Below are 12382 nucleotides of genomic sequence, written 5' to 3'. Positions count from 1 at the left end.
CTGTGGTTTGCCAGCACTTAACAGAAGTCCTAAAAAAGGTTTGTATTCAGATTGGCATTGTGTTGGTAACTGGTGGGCATTTCCAACAGGAAAACTGGCAGGAAAAACTGGGCACACGTGGGCACCACGGGGGCTTACAGACACCCCAGCAAGAGGCCCTGGATGGATTTTTAAGAATGTGAAAAATGCCAATCACTTGTTTTTAAAATTTTAAAAGTTTAATAGTAATAAAATGGTTATAAAAATAATAATAAAAACTCGTGACTCTTTCCAGAGTCTCGACACAGCTTGGCCCCGATTGGCCAATGAGTGAAAACAACTCAGAGCAGAATCCAATGAAACAATCACCTGTTGGATAGACAATCTCCGAACACATTCCACATCAGCACAACACAGGAGAAGCAAATGAGGTAAGACTTGTTTTCTTTTTTTTCTGAGGCTTCTCAGCTTCCTAGGAGAAAAATCCTTGGAGAAGGGATTTTTTTTCAGAGAATGTGAATGGCAGAGCCCAGTGATAACTCTCTGCATCCAGAGGTGGCCACAGGGATGGGCAGGACGTGGCACTGCAGAGCAGGACTCAGCTTGGACCATGCTTGGCAGTGCTTGGGATTGGAGTTTAAGGAAAAACTGGGATTTATGTCTGAAGCAGAGCATGTGCAGCAGGAGCCCTTCTCCCAGCAGCAGCTGCCTGCAGGCATCTTCCTGCAGGTCTCAGCCATGAGCCTGTGAGAAGTAGCTACTCACTTTTCATAGTTTAGCAAGGTTTATTAAACCTAATCAAAAATACAACAGAAGACTGAATAAAGAAGAAAGGTGACAGCGCCAGGAGCAAAAGATTTTCCCCTCCATGTGCTCAGCCCCCTCACAATGGAGGTTTTCCCTTTTCACCCTTTAACCCCTCAAAGTTCTGTCCATCAATCCCTTCTTCACTGTCCAGGGGTGGAGATCTCTTCCTCAAATCCTGATTGGAGGTCAGATGTCACCATAGTGACAAGCTGACCCTTCCAGATGTCCCAACTCCAGCTGTCCCTTGATAACCATGCCAGGGGTACAGTGTAACTATAAATCTATAAACTTTTCTTAACCTACATACATGATATTTTTCCATTAATTGTCAGAGTCAGTCATTGCATTACTCATCTATCACAAGCCCAACACCTGGCTTGGGACATTCCAGCACACTGAGAAAGTCTGGCCTTCTCAGGTCCTGCTGCTCCTTCCTAAATTCTATTCTCTTCCAAAGTGCCAGGGGAATGGCCTTGAGGGGAGCAGTGGCCAGGCCTCCTGTCAACCCTTCAAGGGTCCTTTGGAGATTTTGCATGAGGAAGAGCTGCAGAGAAACAAACAGAAAGAGGGGAAAATGGGATTCTTTCAGCTGAAAAAAAAGCATCTTATTGTCATGGCATGAAAACCAGTGCTGAACTGTTACTTAACATCCCTAAAGCATCCCAGCTTCCGTGTTTTTAAATGCTGCTGAAGAGAAGAGACTGATGGCAGTGCACTGTTCCCAGCAGACCTCCAGGAGCAGTGGGGGAAGCCCCAGCAGCTGCTGATCAGCAGTGCCTTTTTCCCCTCTGTTTTCTGAGGTTGCTTTCTCCTTCCCAGCAGGGCCCTGGCCTGGAGAGGAGCATGGATGAGCCTGCTGGCTGTGGAGTACAAAGCCCACGGGAGCAGGAGCCCATCGGATGCAGCTGCTGTGTTACACAACTGCAGTGTCACAGCCAGTCCAGGGAATGAACAGCCCTTCCCATGTGGCCAGGGCTGCTCCCTGAGCCCAGGGAAAACAGGAGCAGTGGCTTGGAAGTTGTCCTGATTCCTTCTGAAGCTCCATCCTGAACAAGTTCTCACCTTCCCCAAAGTCTACTCAACACCTTGTGCGAATTCATTCAAGTTGATACCACACAGAGGAGATGACCCTGTGTAAAAAACCAGGCATCTCCCCCAGGCATCTCTGACTGCCAGGGAGGATTTAAAAAGGAATAAAGAATAAAATTCCCAGCAGCTTTGTGAGCAGTGTTTGATGTTGGGCTGTGTAAATCACAGCCCAGACTGAGCTGCACGTGTGGGAATAGGAAGGAGGGGTTTGATGAACAGCTCAGATCCAACTGAGCAGCCAGCTGAGAGTTTAATTACCCAGATGAGAGCAGCACTGATCCCTCAGTGCCTGGCACCATTTCCGTGCATGTTTGACAGTCTGAAATCAGGGCTGGACGGGACTGGGGGCATCCACAAGCAGCCAGGAGGCATCGGGAACAGCGCAGGAAGTGCCGCCTCTGCAACCCTCACAAGGGTTCCCATTTTGGTTCCTCATGTTAAGAAAATTAATCCACAAACACCAGAGGTTTATGTCCAAAAAGGAGACAGAGGAGTCCTTTTACTTTATTCAAATAAAGGGAGAGGCCATGGGGCATTCCCCTGGGATCTCCCCAATTTTTGGAGGACGTAGCCTCCTTTTTATCCCAATTTCCCAGCCACATTTCCCTTCTCTCTTTCCCCATTGGCTGAGGCACTTGAGAGGTTCAGACTCCCTGATATGCCTGATACCAAGGATTTCCCTCTAATGTACAACCCTCCCTTTTAATTTTTAATTCTTATGGAATTTAGGGGTTTTTCTTCCCCAGTGTTTCTTTCATCTTTCAATGTCTAATTTCATTTATCAGCAAACCTAAAGTTTATTTGTAAAATCAAATACCTTTTTCCATTCATCAATCAGTGGAATCCTTCCCATTGTTTCTTTTCTCTCCCAGTGCTAGTTTTATCTACCAGCAGACCCACGGCTTGTTTGTAAAGACAAGTCTGCTATTCCTCTCACTCAGGAAGGACAGAGAGCTGGACAAGTCACCTGCCCAGACAGGGAGTTGGAACCAGGTGGACTTTGGGGTCCCTTTCAACCCAAACCATGCCACGATTCCATGGACACCTCCATTAATGAGGAGCAGTTCAAGTCCAAAGGGCACCAGACTCAGGGGGCAGGAATTGCTTTCAAAAGGAAAGGAGTGTAGTTATTAACTTCCAACCATCACACTTAGACATCTGAGGAACAAAAATATAGAGCACCCAAGGATTTCCAATGATTTTGAAAGCAGCAGTACTGTAACACCCCCTGGGGCTGGAACATGAGCAATATTCCCAGAAGGAGCTCCCAAATTGCTCTGATGAACAGTAGGCTGTTTACTGCAGGCTTTCTGAGCTTTTGGCATGAGTCATCCGGCAGAACTGAAGCCCAATGAGGGAACCAGTAAGTGAAAATACACAGGCATCATTAGCAAAAACCAAGGAAAAAGGCAGATGGTCTGCCTTCATGCACTTTGAGGAGGTGACAGGCTTTTAAAAGAGATTAAAATACAGAGCTCTCCTTTACTTCCTGAGATCATGGCACCTTCTGCCAGGGGTGTCAGGAGCAGCCCACCCTGAGGCTTGCTCTGGAGTCAGCAGAGGAGACCCACTCAGGCACCTCCACTGGTTTTAGAGAGCAGGTGGGAACAAGTTTAACATCTAAAATTAGACAGGAGCAAGGATGATCTTCAAAGTTGAAGTTTAAATTACATTTTGAGTGCCCAGGTTTAGGTGTTATGATTCAAGAGGAAGCCTCAAATCCACACAATTCATTATTTGTGAGCCTGAGAAGACAGCCTGACACATGCTGAATGTACAGGTGCTTTTCAGCTCCCTTCCCAGGGAAGTGGGGAGTCCTTGAGCTCTCTGCCCAGACACCTAGAAGCAAAGTTTTGAGTCAGGAAGAGAAGGGAAAAAAACCCCAAACCCCACTAAGCATCTTAAGGACAGCCCGTGTGGTGCCTGGAACTCAGGACTTGGGAGCTGCTGCAGAGGGTGATGTCAGGGTGAGGGCACCTCCCCAGCCCTGCTGCCAGCCCAGAATTAACAGCACTGTCATCATTCACCCTCTGGCACATCCCAGGCCATTCTCCAGGTTCTGCTTCACTGCAAAGAGGGAGGCACATTCCTGGGGCTCTGTGCGAGTGTCCTCCCTGAGTGACACCTGCTCCTGCTGGGCTGAGGTCACCCTTGCCACAGGGTGTGTCTTGCTCACTTTGTTCTGGTCTTCTCTCTTTCCTGCCGCTGTTTCTGAGAGGTTTCATTAGTTATGCACAAAGAAAAGAGAAGGAGAAAACACCAAAGGCAATAAAAATGTCTTCGCAGGAGATTTAAGAAATGATAAATTCTAGCATTTCTATAAAAATGGCAGCCCAGGCTCCCAGTGCATGCAGCAATAAAACAGACAAAATATTCCATGAGATGCTCCCTGTGATTGTCCCAGGTTTGGCTGGGGTGTAGTTTTCCTCTTATGTGCTTTGGATGTGGGGTGGGGATAGTGCTGGGTGGCCATGCAGCTGCAGCTGGCCATCCCTTCCCCTCTCTCCCCCATTTCTCAGAGGAGCAGGGTGCAGCAGGCCTGGGCACACCACAGATCAACAGCTCCTAAAGTGCTCATGGATGCTCTGCTGGGGCACCTCACCAGCCTGGCCAGACTCTGTGATCTACTGCATCTCTCAGCTGCTTCACCACAGGCACCCCAAATCCAGCACAGCCATAAATCATTCCAGGGCCAGCAGACATCTTCAGGGGGGCACCCCCATGGAATCAAACTGGCTTCTGCAGAGCTAATGAAGGCTGTGGATTTTGGAGTTTCAGAGCTACAGAAGGCACCAGCAAGTGGGTAAGACCTTCAATGTGGGGTTGTGAGGTCCCCAGGACAAGGTGACAGATGAGAGTTTGACTCCATGTTCTCAGAAGGCTGATATTAAATGTTATATGTTATATATTATACACTATATACTATATATTGTATTATATATATTATATATTGTATATAATATTTTATATTTTATATATTTTGTATTCTATTATATATTATATGCTATAGATTAGATTAGATTAGATTTTTTCTATTCTATTATGTATTTTATATTTCATATATTCTATTCTATTTTATATAGTCTATTCTATTCTAGAAATGATATATATAATCATTTATATAATATACTAAAACTATTCTAAAGAAAGAAAAAGGATACATCAGAAGGCTAAACAAGAATGAATAATAAAAACCTGTGACAGATCAGAGTCTTGACACAGCTGGGCTGGGATTGGTCATTAAGTAAAAACAATTGACATGGAACCAATCAAAGATGCACCTGTTGGTAAGCAACCTCCAGACCACATTCCAAGCAATCACATAATTATTGCTTGCATTTCTTTTTCTGAAGCTTCTCAGCTTCTCAGGAGAAAAATCCTTGGCAAAGAAGATTTTTCAGAAAATATCATGGTGACACTTCGATACAGAGCCTTAATTCTGCTTCAGCTCAGCCCAACCCCAGGGTCTCTGTATTTGGTTCTTATTTAAACATGGAGCAGCAGCCACCTTGGGAAAGGTCAGGATTGCCACTGGGCTCACAGCTCCTCTGCCAAATTTTATCCTGACAAAATTCAATAGCACACAAGAGTCACAAAAATTGTACAGAGAGAAACCACCACCAACTGCTGGATGTGTATCAGCAGCACATCAACAACTTAGATTGGGTAGTAAAGGTGGAAGGGTAATTCCTGGCCTTGTCTGCACAGAAACACTCTCATTTCACCCTTAAAATCGTCAAAAGCACATTAGAGAGAACCAAGAGGGGGGATTAAGTGTTCTCCTGTAATGGTCCTATACCGTGTTTGCTTAGATTGCAAGGATTAACAAGGAAACTGGATTTCATTTCATGCATGAGAACATTAATACAAAATTAAATTAATGCCATTATTTATATTACTGAAACAGAGCAAAATGCAGAAGGAGCAGTGTTTTTAAGATGTAAAAGGGCGATGTATTCCTTCTCCAAATACAGAAAATTATAGTTAGGAAACCACTTAAATTGGAAACGACATCTAAGACCATAGAGTCCAACTGTTAACTCAGCAGTGAAGTTAAAGATAAATCATTTTAGCTCCCCTTTAAACGAAATTCACATCAGCCTTGAGAACGAACGGGCAAATTTATTTCCTGCCCACAGCCCATGGCAACTTAGACACATCTGAATTTGCAGAGATTGTCCTGGGACTCTAAACATTATGTAAACCAGGAAATAAGCCAGTTGGGTTCTAGACAGCCATAAACCAACCCCACAAGCACCCCCCCCCCCAGTTTTATATGATGGCATTTGGATGAGGCCATGGCTGATGAAGAGAGGGAAGAAGCCTGGGTGGGTGACGTGGAGCGACAGCGTCATTCCCAGCGGAGGCGCGCGCAGATGGAGCAGCTGCTGGATAATCTCCCTGGTTAATGCCCAAGAGGCCCTGCATCAGCTCTGCTGCTCTTGCAGGACACAGCAGCCACGAGCCAAATCAGCAGGACCACTCCAGAGCACAAGAGATGCAGTTCTGTCTTCTTCCCATCCCTTTGTGAAAAATGCGTGTTTTGTGATTGGCCTTTCGCAAATATTAAAATGAGTATTATATGTGTTGTGTTAGAAAGTTATGCTGTATTAATTCTCTTAAGTACTGTGTTAAATATAGTTTTAGGTTATAACAAAATGTTAAAATAGAAACTATGCTATGTAGGATACTTTTTTCTAAAGAAAGGACTCGCGGCGAGATAGCAGCCACAGGACACCTAAATCTTTCAGAGAAAGAGAATTTATTGCTCCATTATCAGAAGAAATGAACTTCTTCCTGCCTCGCTCAGGCTTGAATCCTGTTTAGGATTAAGAGGAAGAAGTTGACACTGACCAGACAGAATCCCATGTTTGAATGGAATTTATGCATCATGTATGAGGTGTATGAATATGCAACAGGCTGCTGCTTTTAAGGGTTAATCCTCTGTTAACGTGTGTCCATTTTTGGGATTGTGCTGCCCAGAAAAAGGTACCTGGACATCCCTAACTCTTTGTTTCTATTGTCTCATATTGTCCTAATTCAATTTGTCCAAATTATTATTACTCTAATTGTATTACTATTTTTATTACCATTTTATTCTTTTTAAACTTTTAAAATTTTAAAAACAAGTGATTGGTGTTTTTCACACCTTCTGGGGGCAAAAGACACCCAGGTTTTGCTGCAGTTTAACCTCCAGCTTGCATGGTTACTTTGAAAAGAGAAATGTGTAAAACTCAGACTTTTATTTCTAAAATCCACTTAGTATGTGTTTGCTTTGACTTCCAAAGGATTAAGCAAATGATGTTGTGAGAAATAGCTACTCACTTTTCATAGTTTAGGAAGGTTTATTAAATCTTATCAAAAATACAACAGAAGACTGAATAAAGAAAAAAGGTTACAGTGCTGGGTGCAAAAGATTTTCCCCTCCATGTGCTCACCCACACAATGGAGGTTTTTCCTTTTATCTCTTTAACCCCTCCCAAAGTTCTGTCCATCGACCCCTTCTTTACTGTCCAGGGGTGGAGATCTCTTCCTCAAATCCTGATGTCCCAACCCCAGATGTCCCTTGATAACCACGCGATGGGGTACAACATAACTATTAATCTATAAAACTTTTATTAACCTATATACATGAAATTTGTCCATTAATTGTGAGATTCAATCATTGCATTACTCATCTATCACAATGTGTTGGACTTTGGGCTCCCAGAGCTGTGCAAACCCAACAGAGGATGCTAAACTGAATCAGCTGGCGGCCAAAGCCCGGCTCCTGGTGGAAGCATCTCCTCATCATCTCCTTGTCCATAGTAAGGTCCCAGAACTGAGCCTGAAGCTCATGGGGAGCAGCCCAGCTGTCCCCCAGCCATGTCCCTCAGCAGCAGCTGTGAGCTCGGGATGCAGGGAGGGAGCTCTCTGTCACAGGAGCCTGCTGGGAATCAGGACTCAGTTTCTCCAGTGGCTTTCTAGGGATGGCTGTAAGATGGGCAGAAAAGCCCTCTGGGACTCCAGGAGCTTTGCTACAGCAGCCTCAGGAGCTTCAGCCTTCTTTTTTCCCTCAGTGTTCTCTTCTCAGCATGTAACACATTAATTCATGGCAAAATTAAATCGGTTTCAGTTAAAAATGAATTTTTATGTCAAGGAGTTTTCAGGTTTCCAAGAGGTTTTTGGGAGAGCAGTGGCCAGCAGTGGTCAGCAGTGGCCAGCCCAGCAACATCTGCTCTAAGATGTTTCATCAATAGCACACACACAGGGCTGGAACACAGATGTAAGGATTGAATCATTCAATAATTTCCATAAAGAACAAAGGCAACTCACACTGGAGCAATAATCAGGCCTTCAGTGAAAGCCCCCCTAAATAGTTCTGTAACTCAGGAACATTTTATTTTTTTTCCCTCTTTTTAATTTTGTAGTTGCCCTTGTTTTCTGCCATTTATTATTGGTTTTCACTTTGTGATTCCCTGAGCCTTCCACAGAAAGAATGCTTGATCACTTCTTCTAAAAACCACCGACAAGAAAATTAAATCCCTTTGGCATCACTGCACAGAGTAGTTGCATAACAAACTGAGTATATATAGAAATTGCTTTCCAAGTATTTACATAAGAGCTTGGAATAACACAGATGTAAAAAAAAAAAACCAAATCCAACTCAATTTACAAACCAGCCCTGCAGTGCTTTTGTGTCTGATAAAGTGGAGCGAGCGAATCAGCTTACCAGTGGTACACAGGGAATATTAGTCTGGTGCTATTTACATAACTGGGAAAGAAAGATTAAAATGGGGCAGACAAGTGTGTATAAAGGGTGATTTCCTTATCTTGGAGAAGATCCTCTGTCTGTCCAGAGACTGGCATAGAAGCTGATGCTTTAAATACCCCAAGATGTCCAAAATCTCCTCTGGTCTTTTTGTGCAAGTTGATGCCCGTTCTGAGATCAGAACTCCACAGACACCTCTGAAAACTCTTCTCAACAGTCTCAGTCACAGCATCCAACAAGAAAACCCAGGTTTGTTCTACCAGCCTCTCTAAAGACTGAGCAGCACAATCATTTGTCTCCAAAATGTTCCCATAATTCAAGTTCTGGGACTTGGAGCATGCTGGGCACCAAGCACATCAGTCCAACCAAATGTAAAATCCTCTTATGAATAAAACGGCTCTTCTTGAGGACCTTTAGCTTTTGAGCTCAGCCTTAGGTTCCTGTGCACACTCCCAAAGGAGAGAGCACTCACTGGGTGTTGGTTTTAACTAAGCTGCACCTTGGGCGTGTTATGTTGATGCCACCCAAACATCAACCCTCTAAAACTCAGCTTTCCTTCTTCTGACCTCTCCCTCTGCAGCATCTGGGTCCAAATAGCATAAAATGGAGTTTAGAACTTAATAGAATCTAATTTATTTCCTTCTGGACAGTAATGGAACAAACAGGCTTGTGGAGATCAGTTCAGCCTTCTATTACTGTCCATGCATTAAACATTAGATCTGCTATACTCCTCCTGGCAGGGATATGAAAAATGCACAGAACATTCCCAATTTGAATTCCATAGCTATCCATAATGCTCTCAAAGGTTTCTATTCTTTTCAGATGTCACCATGTCACTTTCCTGAGAAACCTCAGAAAACTCTCCCTCTTCCCTTCCTTACTGGCTGCCTCTCACTGGGTGCAAATTCCTCACAAAACAGACAGATTCCACCACTCCCAGCCTCCCCCAAATGGGAAGAATCAAAAATCATCCTGGGCAGAGCCAACCTTAGCTGAGCCCTACATGGACATTCATGGAGAGAGCAGAGACATTTGCTACAGCCTCTGGATCCAGATCCCATCCCACAGCTGCTGCCCCAGGCCCTTACTCTCTCCATGAAAATCAGTATTTTCCAATGTCATCCAAATGGATACACCTAACTCCCAAAAGGCATTCTCTGAACCCACTTCACAGAATAATGCTGGGAACTGCAAAACTGCTAAAAACCATTAATAGAGATGTCACATTTTCTGTATCACAGCCAGGAGCAAAAAGAAATCCCTGATCTTCCCCTCTCTGGAACATGATTTCTTGGGAATTCTCCCCCAACAGCAATGGCACCACTCCCACCCATGCTACCCTCAATTTGTCTCTTCAGATGTTACACGTTCAGCCAATTTACTCCCATTCCCATGAAACAGCTCAGATTTTCCTCCATTTCTATTCAAGGGTCTCACTGCTGAGCCCCTCCTCTTTCCCTGGACATCCTTGTGTCCACCAGGGATTTGCCCACCCTTGTGCCTGTGGCACAGGTAGGAGGAAACGGCTCAAATTGCCCTCAAATTGCCACCAACAGAGTGACAGGAGCCCTGACCTCCCACCTGCACAGGGCTCAGCTCCCACTGAGGAAGGATTTTCCATCCTGGTCCTCGGATTTATCTCCCTCCTGAGCTCTTGTAGCAGCAGATAAACCATCCACTAATAGAACACAACTTCCAAGCACAGACAAGCATTTATCTTCTTTCAAGTGCAGCATTTTATTGACTGATGGTATCTACAGAAGTGGAACGAACACAAACACTTTAAATCCTTCACGAAGAAGGATATTTTTCATAAAAAAAAACAGGTGAAAAGGCAGCTTCACAAAAGATACCGTGCAGAACAGAGTTAGGACATTAAAAATATGCTCCCTAAAAACCCAAGGGTAGCCTGCAGCCTGTGAAGTCACTGATTTCCAGACCCCAGCACAGCAGCAGCTGTTGCTCAGTTGGTGGGAGACAGGGACAGTTAAAGTTGTGCCACACAAGAAGTTCCAGAGCATAAAATCTTAGTGATGGAGTCAGCCCTCTCTTAAACAAGCAACTCCATGTACAAATCTGGTTTGAAATAGCTGTCCCAGAATAAATGCATCCTAAATCCCAATGTCTTTCCATTGCCCACCCTGTGGACCAGGTAGCAGGCAAGCTGATCACCTTTCCACTACGCAAATCCACACTCTGTGTTCCCTCTTCCACATGAAAACCTGATTTTTGCAAAAATCTTGATTTTTGCCAGTTCTAAAAGTGTGCCATTCTCCCAAAGCCCCTCAGGTATCAGGCTGCTGCAGGGGTTAAACCTTGGGGTGCCATTTCCCCAGTGGGGTGTTCCCCTTCTCCTCTCCCTGCCAGAAGCCTTTCCAGCAGGAATGTTTCTCTTCCACCCAGCCTGGTGATAAATCCAGGCAGGCAGGCACGGGCCAGGAGGGCACTGGGGTTTCAGAAGTTAAACGTGGGAACAGCAGCTCTGCAGGAGCGAGGCAAATGGACAAAAATCAAATGGGCAGGAATATCTCAGCACCTGTTAGAGCACAAACTCAGAGGGGACAGAGGATATTGGGAGTCAGGCAGCAGGGCACAAAGCACTGAGAGAAGCCCAGAATGGTTTGGGTGGGAAGGGACCTTAAAACTCTTCCAGTGCCACCCCTGATATGGGCAAGGACACTTTCCACTATCCCAGGGTGCTCCAAGCCCCCTTCAACCTGGCCTTGGACAGTTCCAGGGATCCAGGGGCAGCCACAGCTTCTCGGGGCATCCTGTGCCAGGGCCTCCCCACCTTCACAGTGAAGAATTCCTTCCTTCTTCAGTTCAGCAATGTGAGGGAAAGCTGTTGCTGTAGATCCCTGGAAAACTGAGCCCCCACTGTTGGGCTTGGAAGTGTGGAAAAGATTAATGCTGAAATTGTTCAAAGAACACTTCAGGTTCATGGTGGGTGTAACAGAGGCATGAGTTACATGGGCAAGTGCTCCTGGAGAGTTGTGACATCTCTAGCACAGAGTTTCTGGTCCACAGGGCAGGAATCTGTGTCCATTATCACTCCTGAGGTAATGCTTCAACCCTGGAACCACTCACTGCCCAGAAGTCACATGAGCAGATAGGTTTTGTTTTACTTGTTATGGAACAAAAACCTCCTGTTTGCCCTTTTCAAGATGGGCTTGTAATGGGAGGGCAGAGGGAGAGAAATGGGGTGGGATCACGGCTGTGGAAGGAGAAAAATCCATTAAACCCCCAAGTGTCACTAGTGCTCCAAAGGGGGAATAGTTTAACTCCTGGAAGTGCTGCATTCAGGGTGTCAGTCCAGATCACTCCTCACAGGAGTTTCAGGGTTTGAAAAGGCAAAAAAAAATCCAAATCCTGTTCTTACAAAAAACCACCCCGTGACAATCAACCCAGCTTGAAAATCCAAAAGTCTGGTTTTTTAACTCTGTTTTTTTTAACAATGGCTCTTCCCCTGCAAGACCCTGTGCCTTGCAGCCCTGCTGCTTTCTGGAGAGCTGCTAAAGCTCTCTGTGCTGACACAGACAAGATGCTCACCTGAGCCCCTGCTGACAACCTCACTATTGGCCTTATCAAGAGAGATAATACCAGCAACTGACACAGTATGCAGCAAAGCTGGAAAAAAAAGAGGCAAGGTTCCACCTTCTAAAAAGGAAGGAATTCCTGGGAAATGCAGCGCTCAGAGAATGAAACAACACAAAAACAAAGAAACGAACAAACCTCTCCCCACACACACAAAATAAA

This window comes from Molothrus aeneus, chromosome 3 (assembly GCF_037042795.1).
Source record: "Molothrus aeneus isolate 106 chromosome 3, BPBGC_Maene_1.0, whole genome shotgun sequence".
Classification (NCBI taxonomy): Eukaryota; Metazoa; Chordata; class Aves; order Passeriformes; family Icteridae; genus Molothrus; species Molothrus aeneus.
This window is presented reverse-complemented; position numbering follows the sequence as displayed.